Below are 25,835 nucleotides of genomic sequence, written 5' to 3'. Positions count from 1 at the left end.
AATTCAAAATCAAAGCAAAGCATGAACTTGGATTGAATTCTAGCACTGGCTGTGCAAAGCCCGAACTGAACAATAAAGCACACTTGTCAGCCTGAAATTGAAATGTCACCTTTCGGGAGTGCTCTGTTCGACAGCAGTCTGGTAGCCTAGTGGTCAATGTCAGCACCCCTCCATCCAGCAGTCCTGAGTTCAATTCCCGGTGAGGGAGGTCAGATCTTTTCTAGGTTTTTTTTGGTTCTAAAAATGTTTGGGAAGCGAAGGTTCAGGAACATTGCCGGTAGGGAGAGTAAGCTCTTTAAAGGCATGCAATGAGATGTGTTTTTCTTTATTTCTGCATATTTCTGTAGCTAGCTGCATTCTTTCAGTCAACATCCCGCCCCATTTAGTGCTCACGTTTTTAAAGAAGTCCACCATTAGCCCGCAGTGTAAGCCTACCCGGGGCCTCCGCCGATGGTCCATGGTGTGTGGGATCCTTACTGGACCAACCCCAGCCGTAACGCAAATCTTAGCTTTGTCTCATTCGACCCCTAACTCGACCCAAGGAGCTACTGCAAACTCTTAGCCTAACACTAGCCCTAAATGAAAGACGCCTATTGTCCTCACATGTGGGATTTTGTTCTCGCTGCTAGTGCATACGAAACTTGGTTCCGACGTGTCCAGGAGTGGGAGAATTACCAGGGACCTTGCAATCTCGTGCCTGGGGGTTTCTAAGCTGGGCATAGGAGCTCCACTGGATGGAGCCAAGTGTCTTGAACTGAGTTTTTGTGATGCAGCAGGAAAAGGCGCTGCAAAAAGGAGCAACTACCAAGGCAAAGAGATGTGCATTCATTAGGGCATCGTGTCGGCAGATTTGTGGCCCTGCCAAGCACGTGTTTATTGACAGGATCGTGAACGCATGTCCGTTTTCAGTGAACAGTGATTTATGCTTTACCCTTTTTTGGTGAAAACGCACACGAGTCAGATGTGTGCTTTCAGTCTGGGTGTTCAGAAAAGCAAGAATTCATAAACACATGCCATTCCCTGGCTCCCAATTGTCCTGTCTGTACACGTGGCATGAAGATAAAAAAGAAACAGCTATTGGCAGCGGTGGGATTCGAACCCACGCCTCCAAAGAGACTGGAGCCTAAATCCAGCGCCTTAGACCGCTCGTCCACGCTACCCTGCTGGTACTGAAACGAGAGCCTCTGAGACCTGTATTTTTTTAGGGATTGGCTGGTTTGGCCATTAATTCAAAATCAAAGCAAAGCATGAACTTGGATTGAATTCTAGCACTGGCTCTGCAAAGCCCGAACTGAACAATAAAGCACACTTGTCAGCCTGAAATTGAAATGTCACCTTTCGGGAGTGCTCTGTTCAACAGCAGTCTGGTAGCCTAGTGGTCAATGTCAGCACCCCTCCATCCAGCAGTCTTGAGTTCAATTCCCGGTGAGGGAGGTCAGATCTTTTCTAGGTTTTTTTTGGTTCTAAAAATGTTTGGGAAGCGAAGGTTCAGGAACATTGCCGGTAGGGAGAGTAAGCTCTTTAAAGGCATGCAATGAGATGTGTTTTTCTTTATTTCTGCATATTTCTGTAGCTAGCTGCATTCTTTCAGTCAACATCCCGCCCCATTTAGTGCTCACGTTTTTAAAGAAGTCCACCATTAGCCCGCAGTGTAAGCCTACCCGGGGCCTCCGCCGATGGTCCATGGTGTGTGGGATCCTTACTGGACCAACCCCAGCCGTAACGCAAATCTTAGCTTTGTCTCATTCGACCCCTAACTCGACCCAAGGAGCTACTGCAAACTCTTAGCCTAACACTAGCCCTAAATGAAAGACGCCTATTGTCCTCACATGTGGGATTTTGTTCTCGCTGCTAGTGCATACGAAACTTGGTTCCGACGTGTCCAGGAGTGGGAGAATTACCAGGGACCTTGCAATCTCGTGCCTGGGGGTTTCTAAGCTGGGCATAGGAGCTCCACTGGATGGAGCCAAGTGTCTTGAACTGAGTTTTTGTGATGCAGCAGGAAAAGGCGCTGCAAAAAGGAGCAACTACCAAGGCAAAGAGATGTGCATTCATTAGGGCATCGTGTCGGCAGATTTGTGGCCCTGCCAAGCACGTGTTTATTGACAGGATCGTGAACGCATGTCCGTTTTCAGTGAACAGTGATTTATGCTTTACCCTTTTTTGGTGAAAACGCACACGAGTCAGATGTGTGCTTTCAGTCTGGGTGTTCAGAAAAGCAAGAATTCATAAACACATGCCATTCCCTGGCTCCCAATTGTCCTGTCTGTACACGTGGCATGAAGATAAAAAAGAAACAGCTATTGGCAGCGGTGGGATTCGAACCCACGCCTCCAAAGAGACTGGAGCCTAAATCCAGCGCCTTAGACCGCTCGGCCACGCTACCCTGCTGGTACTGAAACGAGAGCCTCTGAGACCTGTATTTTTTTAGGGATTGGCTGGTTTGGCCATTAATTCAAAATCAAAGCAAAGCATGAACTTGGATTGAATTCTAGCACTGGCTGTGCAAAGCCCGAACTGAACAATAAAGCACACTTGTCAGCCTGAAATTGAAATGTCACCTTTCGGGAGTGCTCTGTTCAACAGCAGTCTGGTAGCCTAGTGGTCAATGTCAGCACCCCTCCATCCAGCAGTCTTGAGTTCAATTCCCGGTGAGGGAGGTCAGATCTTTTCTAGGTTTTTTTTGGTTCTAAAAATGTTTGGGAAGCGAAGGTTCAGGAACATTGCCGGTAGGGAGAGTAAGCTCTTTAAAGGCATGCAATGAGATGTGTTTTTCTTTATTTCTGCATATTTCTGTAGCTAGCTGCATTCTTTCAGTCAACATCCCGCCCCATTTAGTGCTCACGTTTTTAAAGAAGTCCACCATTAGCCCGCAGTGTAAGCCTACCCGGGGCCTCCGCCGATGGTCCATGGTGTGTGGGATCCTTACTGGACCAACCCCAGCCGTAACGCAAATCTTAGCTTTGTCTCATTCGACCCCTAACTCGACCCAAGGAGCTACTGCAAACTCTTAGCCTAACACTAGCCCTAAATGAAAGACGCCTATTGTCCTCACATGTGGGATTTTGTTCTCGCTGCTAGTGCATACGAAACTTGGTTCCGACGTGTCCAGGAGTGGGAGAATTACCAGGGACCTTGCAATCTCGTGCCTGGGGGTTTCTAAGCTGGGCATAGGAGCTCCACTGGATGGAGCCAAGTGTCTTGAACTGAGTTTTTGTGATGCAGCAGGAAAAGGCGCTGCAAAAAGGAGCAACTACCAAGGCAAAGAGATGTGCATTCATTAGGGCATCGTGTCGGCAGATTTGTGGCCCTGCCAAGCACGTGTTTATTGACAGGATCGTGAACGCATGTCCGTTTTCAGTGAACAGTGATTTATGCTTTACCCTTTTTTGGTGAAAACGCACACGAGTCAGATGTGTGCTTTCAGTCTGGGTGTTCAGAAAAGCAAGAATTCATAAACACATGCCATTCCCTGGCTCCCAATTGTCCTGTCTGTACACGTGGCATGAAGATAAAAAAGAAACAGCTATTGGCAGCGGTGGGATTCGAACCCACGCCTCCAAAGAGACTGGAGCCTAAATCCAGCGCCTTAGACCGCTCGGCCACGCTACCCTGCTGGTACTGAAACGAGAGCCTCTGAGACCTGTATTTTTTTAGGGATTGGCTGGTTTGGCCATTAATTCAAAATCAAAGCAAAGCATGAACTTGGATTGAATTCTAGCACTGGCTGTGCAAAGCCCGAACTGAACAATAAAGCACACTTGTCAGCCTGAAATTGAAATGTCACCTTTCGGGAGTGCTCTGTTCAACAGCAGTCTGGTAGCCTAGTGGTCAATGTCAGCACCCCTCCATCCAGCAGTCTTGAGTTCAATTCCCGGTGAGGGAGGTCAGATCTTTTCTAGGTTTTTTTTGGTTCTAAAAATGTTTGGGAAGCGAAGGTTCAGGAACATTGCCGGTAGGGAGAGTAAGCTCTTTAAAGGCATGCAATGAGATGTGTTTTTCTTTATTTCTGCATATTTCTGTAGCTAGCTGCATTCTTTCAGTCAACATCCCGCCCCATTTAGTGCTCACGTTTTTAAAGAAGTCCACCATTAGCCCGCAGTGTAAGCCTACCCGGGGCCTCCGCCGATGGTCCATGGTGTGTGGGATCCTTACTGGACCAACCCCAGCCGTAACGCAAATCTTAGCTTTGTCTCATTCGACCCCTAACTCGACCCAAGGAGCTACTGCAAACTCTTAGCCTAACACTAGCCCTAAATGAAAGACGCCTATTGTCCTCACATGTGGGATTTTGTTCTCGCTGCTAGTGCATACGAAACTTGGTTCCGACGTGTCCAGGAGTGGGAGAATTACCAGGGACCTTGCAATCTCGTGCCTGGGGGTTTCTAAGCTGGGCATAGGAGCTCCACTGGATGGAGCCAAGTGTCTTGAACTGAGTTTTTGTGATGCAGCAGGAAAAGGCGCTGCAAAAAGGAGCAACTACCAAGGCAAAGAGATGTGCATTCATTAGGGCATCGTGTCGGCAGATTTGTGGCCCTGCCAAGCACGTGTTTATTGACAGGATCGTGAACGCATGTCCCGTTTTCAGTGAACAGTGATTTATGCTTTACCCTTTTTTGGTGAAAACGCACACGAGTCAGATGTGTGCTTTCAGTCTGGGTGTTCAGAAAAGCAAGAATTCATAAACACATGCCATTCCCTGGCTCCCAATTGTCCTGTCTGTACACGTGGCATGAAGATAAAAAAGAAACAGCTATTGGCAGCGGTGGGATTCGAACCCACGCCTCCAAAGAGACTGGAGCCTAAATCCAGCGCCTTAGACCGCTCGGCCACGCTACCCTGCTGGTACTGAAACGAGAGCCTCTGAGACCTGTATTTTTTTAGGGATTGGCTGGTTTGGCCATTAATTCAAAATCAAAGCAAAAGCATGAACTTGGATTGAATTCTAGCACTGGCTGTGCAAAGCCCGAACTGAACAATAAAGCACACTTGTCAGCCTGAAATTGAAATGTCACCTTTCGGGAGTGCTCTGTTCAACAGCAGTCTGGTAGCCTAGTGGTCAATGTCAGCACCCCTCCATCCAGCAGTCTTGAGTTCAATTCCCGGTGAGGGAGGTCAGATCTTTTCTAGGTTTTTTTTGGTTCTAAAAATGTTTGGGAAGCGAAGGTTCAGGAACATTGCCGGTAGGGAGAGTAAGCTCTTTAAAGGCATGCAATGAGATGTGTTTTTCTTTATTTCTGCATATTTCTGTAGCTAGCTGCATTCTTTCAGTCAACATCCCGCCCCATTTAGTGCTCACGTTTTTAAAGAAGTCCACCATTAGCCCGCAGTGTAAGCCTACCCGGGGCCTCCGCCGATGGTCCATGGTGTGTGGGATCCTTACTGGACCAACCCCAGCCGTAACGCAAATCTTAGCTTTGTCTCATTCGACCCCTAACTCGACCCAAGGAGCTACTGCAAACTCTTAGCCTAACACTAGCCCTAAATGAAAGACGCCTATTGTCCTCACATGTGGGATTTTGTTCTCGCTGCTAGTGCATACGAAACTTGGTTCCGACGTGTCCAGGAGTGGGAGAATTACCAGGGACCTTGCAATCTCGTGCCTGGGGGTTTCTAAGCTGGGCATAGGAGCTCCACTGGATGGAGCCAAGTGTCTTGAACTGAGTTTTTGTGATGCAGCAGGAAAAGGCGCTGCAAAAAGGAGCAACTACCAAGGCAAAGAGATGTGCATTCATTAGGGCATCGTGTCGGCAGATTTGTGGCCCTGCCAAGAACGTGTTTATTGACAGGATCGTGAACGCATGTCCGTTTTCAGTGAACAGTGATTATGCTTTACCCTTTTTTTGTGAAAACGCACACGAGTCAGATGTGTGCTTTCAGTCTGGGTGTTCAGAAAAGCAAGAATTCATAAACACATGCCATTCCCTGGCTCCCAATTGTCCTGTCTGTACACGTGGCATGAAGATAAAAAAGAAACAGCTATTGGCAGCGGTGGGATTCGAACCCACGCCTCCAAAGAGACTGGAGCCTAAATCCAGCGCCCTTAGACCGCTCGGCCACGCTACCCTGCTGGTACTGAAACGAGAGCCTCTGAGACCTGTATTTTTTTAGGGATTGGCTGGTTTGGCCATTAATTCAAAATCAAAGCAAAGCATGAACTTGGATTGAATTCTAGCACTGGCTGTGCAAAGCCCGAACTGAACAATAAAGCACACTTGTCAGCCTGAAATTGAAATGTCACCTTTCGGGAGTGCTCTGTTCAACAGCAGTCTGGTAGCCTAGTGGTCAATGTCAGCACCCCTCCATCCAGCAGTCTTGAGTTCAATTCCCGGTGAGGGAGGTCAGATCTTTTCTAGGTTTTTTTTGGTTCTAAAAATGTTTGGGAAGCGAAGGTTCAGGAACATTGCCGGTAGGGAGAGTAAGCTCTTTAAAGGCATGCAATGAGATGTGTTTTTCTTTATTTCTGCATATTTCTGTAGCTAGCTGCATTCTTTCAGTCAACATCCCGCCCCATTTAGTGCTCACGTTTTTAAAGAAGTCCACCATTAGCCCGCAGTGTAAGCCTACCCGGGGCCTCCGCCGATGGTCCATGGTGTGTGGATCCTTACTGGACCAACCCCAGCCGTAACGCAAATCTTAGCTTTGTCTCATTCGACCCCTAACTCGACCCAAGGAGCTACTGCAAACTCTTAGCCTAACACTAGCCCTAAATGAAAGACGCCTATTGTCCTCACATGTGGGATTTTGTTCTCGCTGCTAGTGCATACGAAACTTGGTTCCGACGTGTCCAGGAGTGGGAGAATTACCAGGGACCTTGCAATCTCGTGCCTGGGGGTTTCTAAGCTGGGCATAGGAGCTCCACTGGATGGAGCCAAGTGTCTTGAACTGAGTTTTTGTGATGCAGCAGGAAAAGGCGCTGCAAAAAGGAGCAACTACCAAGGCAAAGAGATGTGCATTCATTAGGGCATCGTGTCGGCAGATTTGTGGCCCTGCCAAGCACGTGTTTATTGACAGGATCGTGAACGCATGTCCGTTTTCAGTGAACAGTGATTTATGCTTTACCCTTTTTTGGTGAAAACGCACACGAGTCAGATGTGTGCTTTTCAGTCTGGGTGTTCAGAAAAGCAAGAATTCATAAACACATGCCATTCCCTGGCTCCCAATTGTCCTGTCTGTACACGTGGCATGAAGATAAAAAAGAAACAGCTATTGGCAGCGGTGGGATTCGAACCCACGCCTCCAAAGAGACTGGAGCCTAAATCCAGCGCCTTAGACCGCTCGGCCACGCTACCCTGCTGGTACTGAAACGAGAGCCTCTGAGACCTGTATTTTTTTAGGGATTGGCTGGTTTGGCCATTAATTCAAAATCAAAGCAAAGCATGAACTTGGATTGAATTCTAGCACTGGCTCTGCAAAGCCCGAACTGAACAATAAAGCACACTTGTCAGCCTGAAATTGAAATGTCACCTTTCGGGAGTGCTCTGTTCAACAGCAGTCTGGTAGCCTAGTGGTCAATGTCAGCACCCCTCCATCCAGCAGTCTTGAGTTCAATTCCCGGTGAGGGAGGTCAGATCTTTTCTAGGTTTTTTTTGGTTCTAAAAATGTTTGGGAAGCGAAGGTTCAGGAACATTGCCGGTAGGGAGAGTAAGCTCTTTAAAGCATGCAATGAGATGTGTTTTCTTTATTTCTGCATATTTCTGTAGCTAGCTGCATTCTTTCAGTCAACATCCCGCCCCATTTAGTGCTCACGTTTTTAAAGAAGTCCACCATTAGCCCGCAGTGTAAGCCTACCCGGGGCCTCCGCCGATGGTCCATGGTGTGTGGGATCCTTACTGGACCAACCCCAGCCGTAACGCAAATCTTAGCTTTGTCTCATTCGACCCCTAACTCGACCCAAGGAGCTACTGCAAACTCTTAGCCTAACACTAGCCCTAAATGAAAGACGCCTATTGTCCTCACATGTGGGATTTTGTTCTCGCTGCTAGTGCATACGAAACTTGGTTCCGACGTGTCCAGGAGTGGGAGAATTACCAGGGACCTTGCAATCTCGTGCCTGGGGGTTTCTAAGCTGGGCATAGGAGCTCCACTGGATGGAGCCAAGTGTCTTGAACTGAGTTTTTGTGATGCAGCAGGAAAAGGCGCTGCAAAAAGGAGCAACTACCAAGGCAAAGAGATGTGCATTCATTAGGGCATCGTGTCGGCAGATTTGTGGCCCTGCCAAGCACGTGTTTATTGACAGGATCGTGAACGCATGTCCGTTTTCAGTGAACAGTGATTTATGCTTTACCCTTTTTTGGTGAAAACGCACACGAGTCAGATGTGTGCTTTCAGTCTGGGTGTTCAGAAAAGCAAGAATTCATAAACACATGCCATTCCCTGGCTCCCAATTGTCCTGTCTGTACACGTGGCATGAAGATAAAAAAAGAAACAGCTATTGGCAGCGGTGGGATTCGAACCCACGCCTCCAAAGAGACTGGAGCCTAAATCCAGCGCCTTAGACCGCTCGGCCACGCTACCCTGCTGGTACTGAAACGAGAGCCTCTGAGACCTGTATTTTTTTAGGGATTGGCTGGTTTGGCCATTAATTCAAAATCAAAGCAAAGCATGAACTTGGATTGAATTCTAGCACTGGCTGTGCAAAGCCCGAACTGAACAATAAAGCACACTTGTCAGCCTGAAATTGAAATGTCACCTTTCGGGAGTGCTCTGTTCAACAGCAGTCTGGTAGCCTAGTGGTCAATGTCAGCACCCCTCCATCCAGCAGTCTTGAGTTCAATTCCCGGTGAGGGAGGTCAGATCTTTTCTAGGTTTTTTTTGGTTCTAAAAATGTTTGGGAAGCGAAGGTTCAGGAACATTGCCGGTAGGGAGAGTAAGCTCTTTAAAGGCATGCAATGAGATGTGTTTTTCTTTATTTCTGCATATTTCTGTAGCTAGCTGCATTCTTTCAGTCAACATCCCGCCCCATTTAGTGCTCACGTTTTTAAAGAAGTCCACCATTAGCCCGCAGTGTAAGCCTACCCGGGGCCTCCGCCGATGGTCCATGGTGTGTGGGATCCTTACTGGACCAACCCCAGCCGTAACGCAAATCTTAGCTTTGTCTCATTCGACCCCTAACTCGACCCAAGGAGCTACTGCAAACTCTTAGCCTAACACTAGCCCTAAATGAAAGACGCCTATTGTCCTCACATGTGGGATTTTGTTCTCGCTGCTAGTGCATACGAAACTTGGTTCCGACGTGTCCAGGAGTGGGAGAATTACCAGGGACCTTGCAATCTCGTGCCTGGGGGTTTCTAAGCTGGGCATAGGAGCTCCACTGGATGGAGCCAAGTGTCTTGAACTGAGTTTTTGTGATGCAGCAGGAAAAGGCGCTGCAAAAAGGAGCAACTACCAAGGCAAAGAGATGTGCATTCATTAGGGCATCGTGTCGGCAGATTTGTGGCCCTGCCAAGCACGTGTTTATTGACAGGATCGTGAACGCATGTCCGTTTTCAGTGAACAGTGATTTATGCTTTACCCTTTTTTGGTGAAAACGCACACGAGTCAGATGTGTGCTTTCAGTCTGGGTGTTCAGAAAAGCAAGAATTCATAAACACATGCCATTCCCTGGCTCCCAATTGTCCTGTCTGTACACGTGGCATGAAGATAAAAAAGAAACAGCTATTGGCAGCGGTGGATTCGAACCCACGCCTCCAAAGAGACTGGAGCCTAAATCCAGCGCCTTAGACCGCTCGGCCACGCTACCCTGCTGGTACTGAAACGAGAGCCTCTGAGACCTGTATTTTTTTAGGGATTGGCTGGTTTGGCCATTAATTCAAAATCAAAGCAAAGCATGAACTTGGATTGAATTCTAGCACTGGCTGTGCAAAGCCCGAACTGAACAATAAAGCACACTTGTCAGCCTGAAATTGAAATGTCACCTTTCGGGAGTGCTCTGTTCAACAGCAGTCTGGTAGCCTAGTGGTCAATGTCAGCACCCCTCCATCCAGCAGTCTTGAGTTCAATTCCCGGTGAGGGAGGTCAGATCTTTTCTAGGTTTTTTTTTGGTTCTAAAAATGTTTGGGAAGCGAAGGTTCAGGAACATTGCCGGTAGGGAGAGTAAGCTCTTTAAAGGCATGCAATGAGATGTGTTTTTCTTTATTTCTGCATATTTCTGTAGCTAGCTGCATTCTTTCAGTCAACATCCCGCCCCATTTAGTGCTCACGTTTTTAAAGAAGTCCACCATTAGCCCGCAGTGTAAGCCTACCCGGGGCCTCCGCCGATGGTCCATGGTGTGTGGGATCCTTACTGGACCAACCCCAGCCGTAACGCAAATCTTAGCTTTGTCTCATTCGACCCCTAACTCGACCCAAGGAGCTACTGCAAACTCTTAGCCTAACACTAGCCCTAAATGAAAGACGCCTATTGTCCTCACATGTGGGATTTTGTTCTCGCTGCTAGTGCATACGAAACTTGGTTCCGACGTGTCCAGGAGTGGGAGAATTACCAGGGACCTTGCAATCTCGTGCCTGGGGGTTTCTAAGCTGGGGCATAGGAGCTCCACTGGATGGAGCCAAGTGTCTTGAACTGAGTTTTTGTGATGCAGCAGGAAAAGGCGCTGCAAAAAGGAGCACTACCAAGGCAAAGAGATGTGCATTCATTAGGGCATCGTGTCGGCAGATTTGTGGCCCTGCCAAGCACGTGTTTATTGACAGGATCGTGAACGCATGTCCGTTTTCAGTGAACAGTGATTTATGCTTTACCCTTTTTTGGTGAAAACGCACACGAGTCAGATGTGTGCTTTCAGTCTGGGTGTTCAGAAAAGCAAGAATTCATAAACACATGCCATTCCCTGGCTCCCAATTGTCCTGTCTGTACACGTGGCATGAAGATAAAAAAGAAACAGCTATTGGCAGCGGTGGGATTCGAACCCACGCCTCCAAAGAGACTGGAGCCTAAATCCAGCGCCTTAGACCGCTCGGCCACGCTACCCTGCTGGTACTGAAACGAGAGCCTCTGAGACCTGTATTTTTTTTAGGGATTGGCTGGTTTGGCCATTAATTCAAAATCAAAGCAAAGCATGAACTTGGATTGAATTCTAGCACTGGCTGTGCAAAGCCCGAACTGAACAATAAAGCACACTTGTCAGCCTGAAATTGAAATGTCACCTTTCGGGAGTGCTCTGTTCAACAGCAGTCTGGTAGCCTAGTGGTCAATGTCAGCACCCCTCCATCCAGCAGTCTTGAGTTCAATTCCCGGGTGAGGGAGGTCAGATCTTTTCTAGGTTTTTTTTGGTTCTAAAAATGTTTGGGAAGCGAAGGTTCAGGAACATTGCCGGTAGGGAGAGTAAGCTCTTTAAAGGCATGCAATGAGATGTGTTTTTCTTTATTTCTGCATATTTCTGTAGCTAGCTGCATTCTTTCAGTCAACATCCCGCCCCATTTAGTGCTCACGTTTTTAAAGAAGTCCACCATTAGCCCGCAGTGTAAGCCTACCCGGGGCCTCCGCCGATGGTCCATGGTGTGTGGGATCCTTACTGGACCAACCCAGCCGTAACGCAAATCTTAGCTTTGTCTCATTCGACCCCTAACTCGACCCAAGGAGCTACTGCAAACTCTTAGCCTAACACTAGCCCTAAATGAAAGACGCCTATTGTCCTCACATGTGGGATTTTGTTCTCGCTGCTAGTGCATACGAAACTTGGTTCCGACGTGTCCAGGAGTGGGAGAATTACCAGGGACCTTGCAATCTCGTGCCTGGGGGTTTCTAAGCTGGGCATAGGAGCTCCACTGGATGGAGCCAAGTGTCTTGAACTGAGTTTTTGTGATGCAGCAGGAAAAGGCGCTGCAAAAAGGAGCAACTACCAAGGCAAAGAGATGTGCATTCATTAGGGCATCGTGTCGGCAGATTTGTGGCCCTGCCAAGCACGTGTTTATTGACAGGATCGTGAACGCATGTCCGTTTTCAGTGAACAGTGATTTATGCTTTACCCTTTTTTGGTGAAAACGCACACGAGTCAGATGTGTGCTTTCAGTCTGGGTGTTCAGAAAAGCAAGAATTCATAAACACATGCCATTCCCTGGCTCCCAATTGTCCTGTCTGTACACGTGGCATGAAGATAAAAAAGAAACAGCTATTGGCAGCGGTGGGATTCGAACCCACGCCTCCAAAGAGACTGGAGCCTAAATCCAGCGCCTTAGACCGCTCGGCCACGCTACCCTGCTGGTACTGAAACGAGAGCCTCTGAGACCTGTATTTTTTTAGGGATTGGCTGGTTTGGCCATTAATTCAAAATCAAAGCAAAGCATGAACTTGGATTGAATTCTAGCACTGGCTGTGCAAAGCCCGAACTGAACAATAAAGCACACTTGTCAGCCTGAAATTGAAATGTCACCTTTCGGGAGTGCTCTGTTCAACAGCAGTCTGGTAGCCTAGTGGTCAATGTCAGCACCCCTCCATCCAGCAGTCTTGAGTTCAATTCCCGGTGAGGGAGGTCAGATCTTTTCTAGGTTTTTTTTTGGTTCTAAAAATGTTTGGGAAGCGAAGGTTCAGGAACATTGCCGGTAGGGAGAGTAAGCTCTTTAAAGGCATGCAATGAGATGTGTTTTTCTTTATTTCTGCATATTTCTGTAGCTAGCTGCATTCTTTCAGTCAACATCCCGCCCATTTAGTGCTCACGTTTTAAAGAAGTCCACCATTAGCCCGCAGTGTAAGCCTACCCGGGGCCTCCGCCGATGGTCCATGGTGTGTGGGATCCTTACTGGACCAACCCCAGCCGTAACGCAAATCTTAGCTTTGTCTCATTCGACCCCTAACTCGACCCAAGGAGCTACTGCAAACTCTTAGCCTAACACTAGCCCTAAATGAAAAGACGCCTATTGTCCTCACATGTGGGATTTTGTTCTCGCTGCTAGTGCATACGAAACTTGGTTCCGACGTGTCCAGGAGTGGGAGAATTACCAGGGACCTTGCAATCTCGTGCCTGGGGGTTTCTAAGCTGGGCATAGGAGCTCCACTGGATGGAGCCAAGTGTCTTGAACTGAGTTTTTGTGATGCAGCAGGAAAAGGCGCTGCAAAAAGGAGCAACTACCAAGGCAAAGAGATGTGCATTCATTAGGGCATCGTGTCGGCAGATTTGTGGCCCTGCCAAGCACGTGTTTATTGACAGGATCGTGAACGCATGTCCGTTTTCAGTGAACAGTGATTTATGCTTTACCCTTTTTTGGTGAAAACGCACACGAGTCAGATGTGTGCTTTCAGTCTGGGTGTTCAGAAAAGCAAGAATTCATAAACACATGCCATTCCCTGGCTCCCAATTGTCCTGTCTGTACACGTGGCATGAAGATAAAAAAAGAAACAGCTATTGGCAGCGGTGGGATTCGAACCCACGCCTCCAAAGAGACTGGAGCCTAAATCCAGCGCCTTAGACCGCTCGGCCACGCTACCCTGCTGGTACTGAAACGAGAGCCTCTGAGACCTGTATTTTTTTAGGGATTGGCTGGTTTGGCCATTAATTCAAAATCAAAGCAAAGCATGAACTTGGATTGAATTCTAGCACTGGCTGTGCAAAGCCCGAACTGAACAATAAAGCACACTTGTCAGCCTGAAATTGAAATGTCACCTTTCGGGAGTGCTCTGTTCAACAGCAGTCTGGTAGCCTAGTGGTCAATGTCAGCACCCCTCCATCCAGCAGTCCTTGAGTTCAATTCCCGGTGAGGGAGGTCAGATCTTTTCTAGTTTTTTTTGGTTCTAAAAATGTTTGGGAAGCGAAGGTTCAGGAACATTGCCGGTAGGGAGAGTAAGCTCTTTAAAGGCATGCAATGAGATGTGTTTTTCTTTATTTCTGCATATTTCTGTAGCTAGCTGCATTCTTTCAGTCAACATCCCGCCCCATTTAGTGCTCACGTTTTTAAAGAAGTCCACCATTAGCCCGCAGTGTAAGCCTACCCGGGGCCTCCGCCGATGGTCCATGGTGTGTGGGATCCTTACTGGACCAACCCCAGCCGTAACGCAAATCTTAGCTTTGTCTCATTCGACCCCTAACTCGACCCAAGGAGCTACTGCAAACTCTTAGCCTAACACTAGCCCTAAATGAAAGACGCCTATTGTCCTCACATGTGGGATTTTGTTCTCGCTGCTAGTGCATACGAAACTTGGTTCCGACGTGTCCAGGAGTGGAGAATTACCAGGGACCTTGCAATCTCGTGCCTGGGGTTTCTAAGCTGGGCATAGGAGCTCCACTGGATGGAGCCAAGTGTCTTGAACTGAGTTTTTGTGATGCAGCAGGAAAAGGCGCTGCAAAAAGGAGCAACTACCAAGGCAAAGAGATGTGCATTCATTAGGGCATCGTGTCGGCAGATTTGTGGCCCTGCCAAGCACGTGTTTATTGACAGATCGTGAACGCATGTCCGTTTTCAGTGAACAGTGATTTATGCTTTACCCTTTTTTGGTGAAAACGCACACGAGTCAGATGTGTGCTTTCAGTCTGGGTGTTCAGAAAAGCAAGAATTCATAAACACATGCCATTCCCTGGCTCCCAATTGTCCTGTCTGTACACGTGGCATGAAGATAAAAAAGAAACAGCTATTGGCAGCGGTGGGATTCGAACCCACGCCTCCAAAGAGACTGGAGCCTAAATCCAGCGCCTTAGACCGCTCGGCCACGCTACCCTGCTGGTACTGAAACGAGAGCCTCTGAGACCTGTATTTTTTTAGGGATTGGCTGGTTTGGCCATTAATTCAAAATCAAAGCAAAGCATGAACTTGGATTGAATTCTAGCACTGGCTGTGCAAAGCCCGAACTGAACAATAAAGCACACTTGTCAGCCTGAAATTGAAATGTCACCTTTCGGGAGTGCTCTGTTCAACAGCAGTCTGGTAGCCTAGTGGTCAATGTCAGCACCCCTCCATCCAGCAGTCTGAGTTCAATTCCCGGTGAGGGAGGTCAGATCTTTCTAGGTTTTTTTTGGTTCTAAAAATGTTTGGGAAGCGAAGGTTCAGGAACATTGCCGGTAGGGAGAGTAAGCTCTTTAAAGGCATGCAATGAGATGTGTTTTTCTTTATTTCTGCATATTTCTGTAGCTAGCTGCATTCTTTCAGTCAACATCCCGCCCCATTTAGTGCTCACGTTTTTAAAGAAGTCCACCATTAGCCCGCAGTGTAAGCCTACCCGGGGCCTCCGCCGATGGTCCATGGTGTGTGGGATCCTTACTGACCAACCCCAGCCGTAACGCAAATCTTAGCTTTGTCTCATTCGACCCCTAACTCGACCCAAGGAGCTACTGCAAACTCTTAGCCTAACACTAGCCCTAAATGAAAGACGCCTATTGTCCTCACATGTGGGATTTTGTTCTCGCTGCTAGTGCATACGAAACTTGGTTCCGACGTGTCCAGGAGTGGGAGAATTACCAGGGACCTTGCAATCTCGTGCCTGGGGGTTTCTAAGCTGGGCATAGGAGCTCCACTGGATGGAGCCAAGTGTCTTGAACTGAGTTTTTGTGATGCAGCAGGAAAAGGCGCTGCAAAAAGGAGCAACTACCAAGGCAAAGAGATGTGCATTCATTAGGGCATCGTGTCGGCAGATTTGTGGCCCTGCCAAGCACGTGTTTATTGACAGGATCGTGAACGCATGTCCGTTTTCAGTGAACAGTGATTTATGCTTTACCCTTTTTTGGTGAAAACGCACACGAGTCAGATGTGTGCTTTCAGTCTGGGTGTTCAGAAAAGCCAAGAATTCATAAACACATGCCATTCCCTGGCTCCCAATTGTCCCTGTCTGTACACGTGGCATGAAGATAAAAAAGAAACAGCTATTGGCAGCGGTGGGATTCGAACCCACGCCTCCAAAGAGACTGGAGCCTAAATCCAGCGCCTTAGACCGCTCGGCCACGCTACCCTGCTGGTACTGAAACGAGAGCCTCTGAGACCTGTATTTTTTTAGGGATTGGCTGGTTTGGCCATTAATTCAAAATCAAAAGCAAAGCATGAACTTGGATTGAATTCTAGCACTGGCTGTGCAAAGCCCGAACTGAACAATAAAGCACACTTGTCAGCCTGAAATTGAAATGTCACCTTTCGGGAGTGCTCTGTTCAACAGCAGTCTGGTAGCCTAGTGGTCAATGTCAGCACCCCTCCATCCAGCAGTCTTGAGTTCAATTCCCGGTGAGGGGAGGTCAGATCTTTTCTAGGTTTTTTTTGGTTCTAAAAATGTTTGGGAAGCGAAGGTTCAGGAACATTGCCCGGTAGGGAGAGTAAGCTCTTTAAAGGCATGCAATGAGATGTGTTTTTCTTTATTTCTGCATATTTCTGTAGCTAGCTGCATTCTTTCAGTCAACATCCCGCCCCATTTAGTGCTCACGTTTTTAAAGAAGTCCACCATTAGCCCGCAGTGTAAGCCTACCCGGGGCCTCCGCCGATGGTCCATGGTGTGTGGGATCCTTACTGGACCAACCCCAGCCGTTAACGCAAATCTTAGCTTTGTCTCATTCGACCCCTAACTCGACCCAAGGAGCTACTGCAAAACTCTTAGCCTAACACTAGCCCTAAATGGAAAGACGCCTATTGTCCTCACATGTGGGATTTTGTTCTCGCTGCTAGTGCATACGAAACTTGGTTCCGACGTGTCCAGGAGTGGGAGAATTACCAGGGACCTTGCAATCTCGTGCCTGGGGGTTTCTAAGCTGGGCATAGGAGCTCCACTGGATGGAGCCAAGTGTCTTGAACTGAGTTTTTGTGATGCAGCAGGAAAAGGCGCTGCAAAAGGAGCAACTACCAAGGCAAAGAGATGTGCATTCATTAGGGCATCGTGTCGGCAGATTTGTGCCCTGCCAAGCACGTGTTTATTGACAGGATCGTGAACGCATGTCCGTTTTCAGTGAACAGTGATTTATGCTTTACCCTTTTTTGGTGAAAACGCACACGAGTCAGATGTGTGCTTTTCAGTCTGGGTGTTCAGAAAAGCAAGAATTCATAAACACATGCCATTCCCTGGCTCCCAATGTCCTGTCTGTACACGTGGCATGAAGATAAAAAAGAAACAGCTATTGGCAGCGGTGGGATTCGAACCCACGCCTCCAAAGAGACTGGAGCCTAAATCCAGCGCCTTAGACCGCTCGGCCACGCTACCCTGCTGGTACTGAACGAGAGCCTCTGAGACCTGTATTTTTTTAGGGATTGGCTGGTTTGGCCATTAATTCAAAATCAAAGCAAAGCATGAACTTGGATTGAATTCTAGCACTGGCTGTGCAAAGCCCGAACTGAACAATAAAGCACACTTGTCAGCCTGAAATTGAAATGTCACCTTTCGGGAGTGCTCTGTTCAACAGCAGTCTGGTAGCCTAGTGGTCAATGTCAGCACCCCTCCATCCAGCAGTCTTGAGTTCAATTCCCGGTGAGGGGAGGTCAGATCTTTTCTAGGTTTTTTTTGGTTCTAAAAATGTTTGGGAAGCGAAGGTTCAGGAACATTGCCGGTAGGGAGAGTAAGCTCTTTAAAGGCATGCAATGAGATGTGTTTTTCTTTATTTCTGCATATTTCTGTAGCTAGCTGCATTCTTTCAGTCAACATCCCGCCCCATTTAGTGCTCACGTTTTTAAAGAAGTCCACCATTAGCCCGCAGTGTAAGCCTACCCGGGGCCTCCGCCGATGGTCCATGGTGTGTGGGATCCTTACTGGACCAACCCCAGCCGTAACGCAAATCTTAGCTTTGTCTCATTCGACCCCTAACTCGACCCAAGGAGCTACTGCAAACTCTTAGCCTAACACTAGCCCTAAATGAAAGACGCCTATTGTCCTCACATGTGGGATTTTGTTCTCGCTGCTAGTGCATACGAAACTTGGTTCCGACGTGTCCAGGAGTGGGAGAATTACCAGGGACCTTGCAATCTCGTGCCTGGGGGTTTCTAAGCTGGGCATAGGAGCTCCACTGGATGGAGCCAAGTGTCTTGAACTGAGTTTTTGTGATGCAGCAGGAAAAGGCGCTGCAAAAAGGAGCAACTACCAAGGCAAAGAGATGTGCATTCATTAGGGCATCGTGTCGGCAGATTTGTGGCCCTGCCAAGCACGTGTTTATTGACAGGATCGTGAACGCATGTCCGTTTTCAGTGAACAGTGATTTATGCTTTACCCTTTTTTGGTGAAAACGCACACGAGTCAGATGTGTGCTTTCAGTCTGGGTGTTCAGAAAAGCAAGAATTCATAAACACATGCCATTCCCTGGCTCCCAATTGTCCTGTCTGTACACGTGGCATGAAGATAAAAAAGAAACAGCTATTGGCAGCGGTGGGATTCGAACCCACGCCTCCAAAGAGACTGGAGCCTAAATCCAGCGCCTTAGACCGCTCGGCCACGCTACCCTGCTGGTACTGAAACGAGAGCCTCTGAGACCTGTATTTTTTTAGGGATTGGCTGGTTTGGCCATTAATTCAAAATCAAAGCAAAGCATGAACTTGGATTGAATTCTAGCACTGGCTGTGCAAAGCCCGAACTGAACAATAAAGCACACTTGTCAGCCTGAAATTGAAATGTCACCTTTCGGGAGTGCTCTGTTCAACAGCAGTCTGGTAGCCTAGTGGTCAATGTCAGCACCCCTCCATCCAGCAGTCTTGAGTTCAATTCCCGGTGAGGGAGGTCAGATCTTTTCTAGGTTTTTTTTGGTTCTAAAAATGTTTGGGAAGCGAAGGTTCAGGAACATTGCCGGTAGGGAGAGTAAGCTCTTTAAAGGCATGCAATGAGATGTGTTTTTCTTTATTTCTGCATATTTCTGTAGCTAGCTGCATTCTTTCAGTCAACATCCCGCCCCATTTAGTGCTCACGTTTTTAAAGAAGTCCACCATTAGCCCGCAGTGTAAGCCTACCCGGGGCCTCCGCCGATGGTCCATGGTGTGTGGGATCCTTACTGGACCAACCCCAGCCGTAACGCAAATCTTAGCTTTGTCTCATTCGACCCCTAACTCGACCCAAGGAGCTACTGCAAACTCTTAGCCTAACACTAGCCCTAAATGAAAGACGCCTATTGTCCTCACATGTGGGATTTTGTTCTCGCTGCTAGTGCATACGAAACTTGGTTCCGACGTGTCCAGGAGTGGGAGAATTACCAGGGACCTTGCAATCTCGTGCCTGGGGGTTTCTAAGCTGGGCATAGGAGCTCCACTGGATGGAGCCAAGTGTCTTGAACTGAGTTTTTGTGATGCAGCAGGAAAAGGCGCTGCAAAAAGGAGCAACTACCAAGGCAAAGAGATGTGCATTCATTAGGGCATCGTGTCGGCAGATTTGTGGCCCTGCCAAGCACGTGTTTATTGACAGGATCGTGAACGCATGTCCGTTTTCAGTGAACAGTGATTTATGCTTTACCCTTTTTTGGTGAAAACGCACACGAGTCAGATGTGTGCTTTCAGTCTGGGTGTTCAGAAAAGCAAGAATTCATAAACACATGCCATTCCCTGGCTCCCAATTGTCCTGTCTGTACACGTGGCATGAAGATAAAAAAGAAACAGCTATTGGCAGCGGTGGGATTCGAACCCACGCCTCCAAAGAGACTGGAGCCTAAATCCAGCGCCTTAGACCGCTCGGCCACGCTACCCTGCTGGTACTGAAACGAGAGCCTCTGAGACCTGTATTTTTTTAGGGATTGGCTGGTTTGGCCATTAATTCAAAATCAAAGCAAAGCATGAACTTGGATTGAATTCTAGCACTGGCTGTGCAAAGCCCGAACTGAACAATAAAGCACACTTGTCAGCCTGAAATTGAAATGTCACCTTTCGGGAGTGCTCTGTTCAACAGCAGTCTGGTAGCCTAGTGGTCAATGTCAGCACCCCTCCATCCAGCAGTCTTGAGTTCAATTCCCGGTGAGAGAGGTCAGATCTTTTCTAGGTTTTTTTTGGTTCTAAAAATGTTTGGGAAGCGAAGGTTCAGGAACATTGCCGGTAGGGAGAGTAAGCTCTTTAAAGGCATGCAATGAGATGTGTTTTTCTTTATTTCTGCATATTTCTGTAGCTAGCTGCATTCTTTCAGTCAACATCCCGCCCCATTTAGTGCTCACGTTTTTAAAGAAGTCCACCATTAGCCCGCAGTGTAAGCCTACCCGGGGCCTCCGCCGATGGTCCATGGTGTGTGGGATCCTTACTGGACCAACCCCAGCCGTAACGCAAATCTTAGCTTTGTCTCATTCGACCCCTAACTCGACCCAAGGAGCTACTGCAAACTCTTAGCCTAACACTAGCCCTAAATGAAAGACGCCTATTGTCCTCACATGTGGGATTTTGTTCTCGCTGCTAGTGCATACGAAACTTGGTTCCGACGTGTCCAGGAGTGGGAGAATTACCAGGGACCTTGCAATCTCGTGCCTGGGGGTTTCTAAGCTGGGCATAGGAGCTCCACTGGATGGAGCCAAGTGTCTTGAACTGAGTTTTTGTGATGCAGCAGGAAAAGGCGCTGCAAAAAGGAGCAACTACCAAGGCAAAGAGATGTGCATTCATTAGGGCATCGTGTCGGCAGATTTGTGGCCCTGCCAAGCACGTGTTTATTGACAGGATCGTGAACGCATGTCCGTTTTCAGTGAACAGTGATTTATGCTTTACCCTTTTTTGGTGAAAACGCACACGAGTCAGATGTGTGCTTTCAGTCTGGGTGTTCAGAAAAGCAAGAATTCATAAACACATGCCATTCCCTGGCTCCCAATTGTCCTGTCTGTACACGTGGCATGAAGATAAAAAAGAAACAGCTATTGGCAGCGGTGGGATTCGAACCCACGCCTCCAAAGAGACTGGAGCCTAAATCCAGCGCCTTAGACCGCTCGGCCACGCTACCCTGCTGGTACTGAAACGAGAGCCTCTGAGACCTGTATTTTTTTAGGGATTGGCTGGTTTGGCCATTAATTCAAAATCAAAGCAAAGCATGAACTTGGATTGAATTCTAGCACTGGCTCTGCAAAGCCCGAACTGAACAATAAAGCACACTTGTCAGCCTGAAATTGAAATGTCACCTTTCGGGAGTGCTCTGTTCAACAGCAGTCTGGTAGCCTAGTGGTCAATGTCAGCACCCCTCCATCCAGCAGTCTTGAGTTCAATTCCCGGTGAGGGAGGTCAGATCTTTTCTAGGTTTTTTTTGGTTCTAAAAATGTTTGGGAAGCGAAGGTTCAGGAACATTGCCGGTAGGGAGAGTAAGCTCTTTAAAGGCATGCAATGAGATGTGTTTTTCTTTATTTCTGCATATTTCTGTAGCTAGCTGCATTCTTTCAGTCAACATCCCGCCCCATTTAGTGCTCACGTTTTTAAAGAAGTCCACCATTAGCCCGCAGTGTAAGCCTACCCGGGGCCTCCGCCGATGGTCCATGGTGTGTGGGATCCTTACTGGACCAACCCCAGCCGTAACGCAAATCTTAGCTTTGTCTCATTCGACCCCTAACTCGACCCAAGGAGCTACTGCAAACTCTTAGCCTAACACTAGCCCTAAATGAAAGACGCCTATTGTCCTCACATGTGGGATTTTGTTCTCGCTGCTAGTGCATACGAAACTTGGTTCCGACGTGTCCAGGAGTGGGAGAATTACCAGGGACCTTGCAATCTCGTGCCTGGGGGTTTCTAAGCTGGGCATAGGAGCTCCACTGGATGGAGCCAAGTGTCTTGAACTGAGTTTTTGTGATGCAGCAGGAAAAGGCGCTGCAAAAAGGAGCAACTACCAAGGCAAAGAGATGTGCATTCATTAGGGCATCGTGTCGGCAGATTTGTGGCCCTGCCAAGCACGTGTTTATTGACAGGATCGTGAACGCATGTCCGTTTTCAGTGAACAGTGATTTATGCTTTACCCTTTTTTGGTGAAAACGCACACGAGTCAGATGTGTGCTTTCAGTCTGGGTGTTCAGAAAAGCAAGAATTCATAAACACATGCCATTCCCTGGCTCCCAATTGTCCTGTCTGTACACGTGGCATGAAGATAAAAAAGAAACAGCTATTGGCAGCGGTGGGATTCGAACCCACGCCTCCAAAGAGACTGGAGCCTAAATCCAGCGCCTTAGACCGCTCGGCCACGCTACCCTGCTGGTACTGAAACGAGAGCCTCTGAGACCTGTATTTTTTTAGGGATTGGCTGGTTTGGCCATTAATTCAAAATCAAAGCAAAGCATGAACTTGGATTGAATTCTAGCACTGGCTGTGCAAAGCCCGAACTGAACAATAAAGCACACTTGTCAGCCTGAAATTGAAATGTCACCTTTCGGGAGTGCTCTGTTCGACAGCAGTCTGGTAGCCTAGTGGTCAATGTCAGCACCCCTCCATCCAGCAGTCTTGAGTTCAATTCCCGGTGAGGGAGGTCAGATCTTTTCTAGGTTTTTTTTGGTTCTAAAAATGTTTGGGAAGCGAAGGTTCAGGAACATTGCCGGTAGGGAGAGTAAGCTCTTTAAAGGCATGCAATGAGATGTGTTTTTCTTTATTTCTGCATATTTCTGTAGCTAGCTGCATTCTTTCAGTCAACATCCCGCCCCATTTAGTGCTCACGTTTTTAAAGAAGTCCACCATTAGCCCGCAGTGTAAGCCTACCCGGGGCCTCCGCCGATGGTCCATGGTGTGTGGGATCCTTACTGGACCAACCCCAGCCGTAACGCAAATCTTAGCTTTGTCTCATTCGACCCCTAACTCGACCCAAGGAGCTACTGCAAACTCTTAGCCTAACACTAGCCCTAAATGAAAGACGCCTATTGTCCTCACATGTGGGATTTTGTTCTCGCTGCTAGTGCATACGAAACTTGGTTCCGACGTGTCCAGGAGTGGGAGAATTACCAGGGACCTTGCAATCTCGTGCCTGGGGGTTTCTAAGCTGGGCATAGGAGCTCCACTGGATGGAGCCAAGTGTCTTGAACTGAGTTTTTGTGATGCAGCAGGAAAAGGCGCTGCAAAAAGGAGCAACTACCAAGGCAAAGAGATGTGCATTCATTAGGGCATCGTGTCGGCAGATTTGTGGCCCTGCCAAGCACGTGTTTATTGACAGGATCGTGAACGCATGTCCGTTTTCAGTGAACAGTGATTTATGCTTTACCCTTTTTTGGTGAAAACGCACACGAGTCAGATGTGTGCTTTCAGTCTGGGTGTTCAGAAAAGCAAGAATTCATAAACACATGCCATTCCCTGGCTCCCAATTGTCCTGTCTGTACACGTGGCATGAAGATAAAAAAGAAACAGCTATTGGCAGCGGTGGGATTCGAACCCACGCCTCCAAAGAGACTGGAGCCTAAATCCAGCGCCTTAGACCGCTCGGCCACGCTACCCTGCTGGTACTGAAACGAGAGCCTCTGAGACCTGTATTTTTTTAGGGATTGGCTGGTTTGGCCATTAATTCAAAATCAAAGCAAAGCATGAACTTGGATTGAATTCTAGCACTGGCTGTGCAAAGCCCGAACTGAACAATAAAGCACACTTGTCAGCCTGAAATTGAAATGTCACCTTTCGGGAGTGCTCTGTTCAACAGCAGTCTGGTAGCCTAGTGGTCAATGTCAGCACCCCTCCATCCAGCAGTCTTGAGTTCAATTCCCGGTGAGGGAGGTCAGATCTTTTCTAGGTTTTTTTTGGTTCTAAAAATGTTTGGGAAGCGAAGGTTCAGGAACATTGCCGGTAGGGAGAGTAAGCTCTTTAAAGGCATGCAATGAGATGTGTTTTTCTTTATTTCTGCATATTTCTGTAGCTAGCTGCATTCTTTCAGTCAACATCCCGCCCCATTTAGTGCTCACGTTTTTAAAGAAGTCCACCATTAGCCCGCAGTGTAAGCCTACCCGGGGCCTCCGCCGATGGTCCATGGTGTGTGGGATCCTTACTGGACCAACCCCAGCCGTAACGCAAATCTTAGCTTTGTCTCATTCGACCCCTAACTCGACCCAAGGAGCTACTGCAAACTCTTAGCCTAACACTAGCCCTAAATGAAAGACGCCTATTGTCCTCACATGTGGGATTTTGTTCTCGCTGCTAGTGCATACGAAACTTGGTTCCGACGTGTCCAGGAGTGGGAGAATTACCAGGGACCTTGCAATCTCGTGCCTGGGGGTTTCTAAGCTGGGCATAGGAGCTCCACTGGATGGAGCCAAGTGTCTTGAACTGAGTTTTTGTGATGCAGCAGGAAAAGGCGCTGCAAAAAGGAGCAACTACCAAGGCAAAGAGATGTGCATTCATTAGGGCATCGTGTCGGCAGATTTGTGGCCCTGCCAAGCACGTGTTTATTGACAGGATCGTGAACGCATGTCCGTTTTCAGTGAACAGTGATTTATGCTTTACCCTTTTTTGGTGAAAACGCACACGAGTCAGATGTGTGCTTTCAGTCTGGGTGTTCAGAAAAGCAAGAATTCATAAACACATGCCATTCCCTGGCTCCCAATTGTCCTGTCTGTACACGTGGCATGAAGATAAAAAAGAAACAGCTATTGGCAGCGGTGGGATTCGAACCCACGCCTCCAAAGAGACTGGAGCCTAAATCCAGCGCCTTAGACCGCTCGGCCACGCTACCCTGCTGGTACTGAAACGAGAGCCTCTGAGACCTGTATTTTTTTAGGGATTGGCTGGTTTGGCCATTAATTCAAAATCAAAGCAAAGCATGAACTTGGATTGAATTCTAGCACTGGCTCTGCAAAGCCCGAACTGAACAATAAAGCACACTTGTCAGCCTGAAATTGAAATGTCACCTTTCGGGAGTGCTCTGTTCAACAGCAGTCTGGTAGCCTAGTGGTCAATGTCAGCACCCCTCCATCCAGCAGTCTTGAGTTCAATTCCCGGTGAGGGAGGTCAGATCTTTTCTAGGTTTTTTTTGGTTCTAAAAATGTTTGGGAAGCGAAGGTTCAGGAACATTGCCGGTAGGGAGAGTAAGCTCTTTAAAGGCATGCAATGAGATGTGTTTTTCTTTATTTCTGCATATTTCTGTAGCTAGCTGCATTCTTTCAGTCAACATCCCGCCCCATTTAGTGCTCACGTTTTTAAAGAAGTCCACCATTAGCCCGCAGTGTAAGCCTACCCGGGGCCTCCGCCGATGGTCCATGGTGTGTGGGATCCTTACTGGACCAACCCCAGCCGTAACGCAAATCTTAGCTTTGTCTCATTCGACCCCTAACTCGACCCAAGGAGCTACTGCAAACTCTTAGCCTAACACTAGCCCTAAATGAAAGACGCCTATTGTCCTCACATGTGGGATTTTGTTCTCGCTGCTAGTGCATACGAAACTTGGTTCCGACGTGTCCAGGAGTGGGAGAATTACCAGGGACCTTGCAATCTCGTGCCTGGGGGTTTCTAAGCTGGGCATAGGAGCTCCACTGGATGGAGCCAAGTGTCTTGAACTGAGTTTTTGTGATGCAGCAGGAAAAGGCGCTGCAAAAAGGAGCAACTACCAAGGCAAAGAGATGTGCATTCATTAGGGCATCGTGTCGGCAGATTTGTGGCCCTGCCAAGCACGTGTTTATTGACAGGATCGTGAACGCATGTCCGTTTTCAGTGAACAGTGATTTATGCTTTACCCTTTTTTGGTGAAAACGCACACGAGTCAGATGTGTGCTTTCAGTCTGGGTGTTCAGAAAAGCAAGAATTCATAAACACATGCCATTCCCTGGCTCCCAATTGTCCTGTCTGTACACGTGGCATGAAGATAAAAAAGAAACAGCTATTGGCAGCGGTGGGATTCGAACCCACGCCTCCAAAGAGACTGGAGCCTAAATCCAGCGCCTTAGACCGCTCGGCCACGCTACCCTGCTGGTACTGAAACGAGAGCCTCTGAGACCTGTATTTTTTTAGGGATTGGCTGGTTTGGCCATTAATTCAAAATCAAAGCAAAGCATGAACTTGGATTGAATTCTAGCACTGGCTGTGCAAAGCCCGAACTGAACAATAAAGCACACTTG

The 25,835-nt window shown here is 47.9% G+C and overlaps 21 non-coding genes across 21 annotated transcripts; all 21 read right to left on the bottom strand.

Moving 5' to 3' along the window:
- Positions 1-1,078: 1,078 nt before the first annotated feature.
- TRNAL-UAG (transfer RNA leucine (anticodon UAG)) lies at positions 1,079-1,160 on the bottom strand. Its single transcript has one exon. It is a non-coding gene; the product is annotated as a tRNA-Leu (tRNA).
- Positions 1,161-2,304: 1,144 nt separating this feature from the next.
- On the bottom strand, positions 2,305-2,386 carry TRNAL-UAG (transfer RNA leucine (anticodon UAG)). Its single transcript has one exon. It is a non-coding gene; the product is annotated as a tRNA-Leu (tRNA).
- Positions 2,387-3,530: 1,144 nt separating this feature from the next.
- Positions 3,531-3,612, bottom strand: TRNAL-UAG (transfer RNA leucine (anticodon UAG)). Its single transcript has one exon. It is a non-coding gene; the product is annotated as a tRNA-Leu (tRNA).
- A 1,145-nt stretch (positions 3,613-4,757) lies between these two features.
- TRNAL-UAG (transfer RNA leucine (anticodon UAG)) lies at positions 4,758-4,839 on the bottom strand. Its single transcript has one exon. It is a non-coding gene; the product is annotated as a tRNA-Leu (tRNA).
- A 1,144-nt stretch (positions 4,840-5,983) lies between these two features.
- TRNAL-UAG (transfer RNA leucine (anticodon UAG)) lies at positions 5,984-6,066 on the bottom strand. The gene has a single exon. It is a non-coding gene; the product is annotated as a tRNA-Leu (tRNA).
- A 1,144-nt stretch (positions 6,067-7,210) lies between these two features.
- TRNAL-UAG (transfer RNA leucine (anticodon UAG)) lies at positions 7,211-7,292 on the bottom strand. The gene has a single exon. It is a non-coding gene; the product is annotated as a tRNA-Leu (tRNA).
- A 1,143-nt stretch (positions 7,293-8,435) lies between these two features.
- Positions 8,436-8,517, bottom strand: TRNAL-UAG (transfer RNA leucine (anticodon UAG)). Its single transcript has one exon. It is a non-coding gene; the product is annotated as a tRNA-Leu (tRNA).
- A 1,144-nt stretch (positions 8,518-9,661) lies between these two features.
- Positions 9,662-9,742, bottom strand: TRNAL-UAG (transfer RNA leucine (anticodon UAG)). The gene has a single exon. It is a non-coding gene; the product is annotated as a tRNA-Leu (tRNA).
- A 1,145-nt stretch (positions 9,743-10,887) lies between these two features.
- TRNAL-UAG (transfer RNA leucine (anticodon UAG)) lies at positions 10,888-10,969 on the bottom strand. Its single transcript has one exon. It is a non-coding gene; the product is annotated as a tRNA-Leu (tRNA).
- A 1,145-nt stretch (positions 10,970-12,114) lies between these two features.
- On the bottom strand, positions 12,115-12,196 carry TRNAL-UAG (transfer RNA leucine (anticodon UAG)). Its single transcript has one exon. It is a non-coding gene; the product is annotated as a tRNA-Leu (tRNA).
- A 1,145-nt stretch (positions 12,197-13,341) lies between these two features.
- TRNAL-UAG (transfer RNA leucine (anticodon UAG)) lies at positions 13,342-13,423 on the bottom strand. Its single transcript has one exon. It is a non-coding gene; the product is annotated as a tRNA-Leu (tRNA).
- Positions 13,424-14,564: 1,141 nt separating this feature from the next.
- Positions 14,565-14,646, bottom strand: TRNAL-UAG (transfer RNA leucine (anticodon UAG)). Its single transcript has one exon. It is a non-coding gene; the product is annotated as a tRNA-Leu (tRNA).
- A 1,143-nt stretch (positions 14,647-15,789) lies between these two features.
- On the bottom strand, positions 15,790-15,871 carry TRNAL-UAG (transfer RNA leucine (anticodon UAG)). Its single transcript has one exon. It is a non-coding gene; the product is annotated as a tRNA-Leu (tRNA).
- A 1,148-nt stretch (positions 15,872-17,019) lies between these two features.
- TRNAL-UAG (transfer RNA leucine (anticodon UAG)) lies at positions 17,020-17,101 on the bottom strand. The gene has a single exon. It is a non-coding gene; the product is annotated as a tRNA-Leu (tRNA).
- Positions 17,102-18,245: 1,144 nt separating this feature from the next.
- TRNAL-UAG (transfer RNA leucine (anticodon UAG)) lies at positions 18,246-18,327 on the bottom strand. Its single transcript has one exon. It is a non-coding gene; the product is annotated as a tRNA-Leu (tRNA).
- Positions 18,328-19,471: 1,144 nt separating this feature from the next.
- On the bottom strand, positions 19,472-19,553 carry TRNAL-UAG (transfer RNA leucine (anticodon UAG)). Its single transcript has one exon. It is a non-coding gene; the product is annotated as a tRNA-Leu (tRNA).
- A 1,144-nt stretch (positions 19,554-20,697) lies between these two features.
- TRNAL-UAG (transfer RNA leucine (anticodon UAG)) lies at positions 20,698-20,779 on the bottom strand. The gene has a single exon. It is a non-coding gene; the product is annotated as a tRNA-Leu (tRNA).
- Positions 20,780-21,923: 1,144 nt separating this feature from the next.
- On the bottom strand, positions 21,924-22,005 carry TRNAL-UAG (transfer RNA leucine (anticodon UAG)). Its single transcript has one exon. It is a non-coding gene; the product is annotated as a tRNA-Leu (tRNA).
- A 1,144-nt stretch (positions 22,006-23,149) lies between these two features.
- On the bottom strand, positions 23,150-23,231 carry TRNAL-UAG (transfer RNA leucine (anticodon UAG)). The gene has a single exon. It is a non-coding gene; the product is annotated as a tRNA-Leu (tRNA).
- A 1,144-nt stretch (positions 23,232-24,375) lies between these two features.
- Positions 24,376-24,457, bottom strand: TRNAL-UAG (transfer RNA leucine (anticodon UAG)). Its single transcript has one exon. It is a non-coding gene; the product is annotated as a tRNA-Leu (tRNA).
- A 1,144-nt stretch (positions 24,458-25,601) lies between these two features.
- TRNAL-UAG (transfer RNA leucine (anticodon UAG)) lies at positions 25,602-25,683 on the bottom strand. The gene has a single exon. It is a non-coding gene; the product is annotated as a tRNA-Leu (tRNA).
- Positions 25,684-25,835: the final 152 nt, after the last annotated feature.

The sequence above is a fragment of the Ambystoma mexicanum genome, chromosome 1p (assembly GCF_040938575.1).
Source record: "Ambystoma mexicanum isolate Mex_15411 chromosome 1p, UKY_AmexF1_1, whole genome shotgun sequence".
Taxonomy (NCBI): Eukaryota; Metazoa; Chordata; class Amphibia; order Caudata; family Ambystomatidae; genus Ambystoma; species Ambystoma mexicanum.
This window is presented reverse-complemented; position numbering and strand designations above follow the sequence as displayed.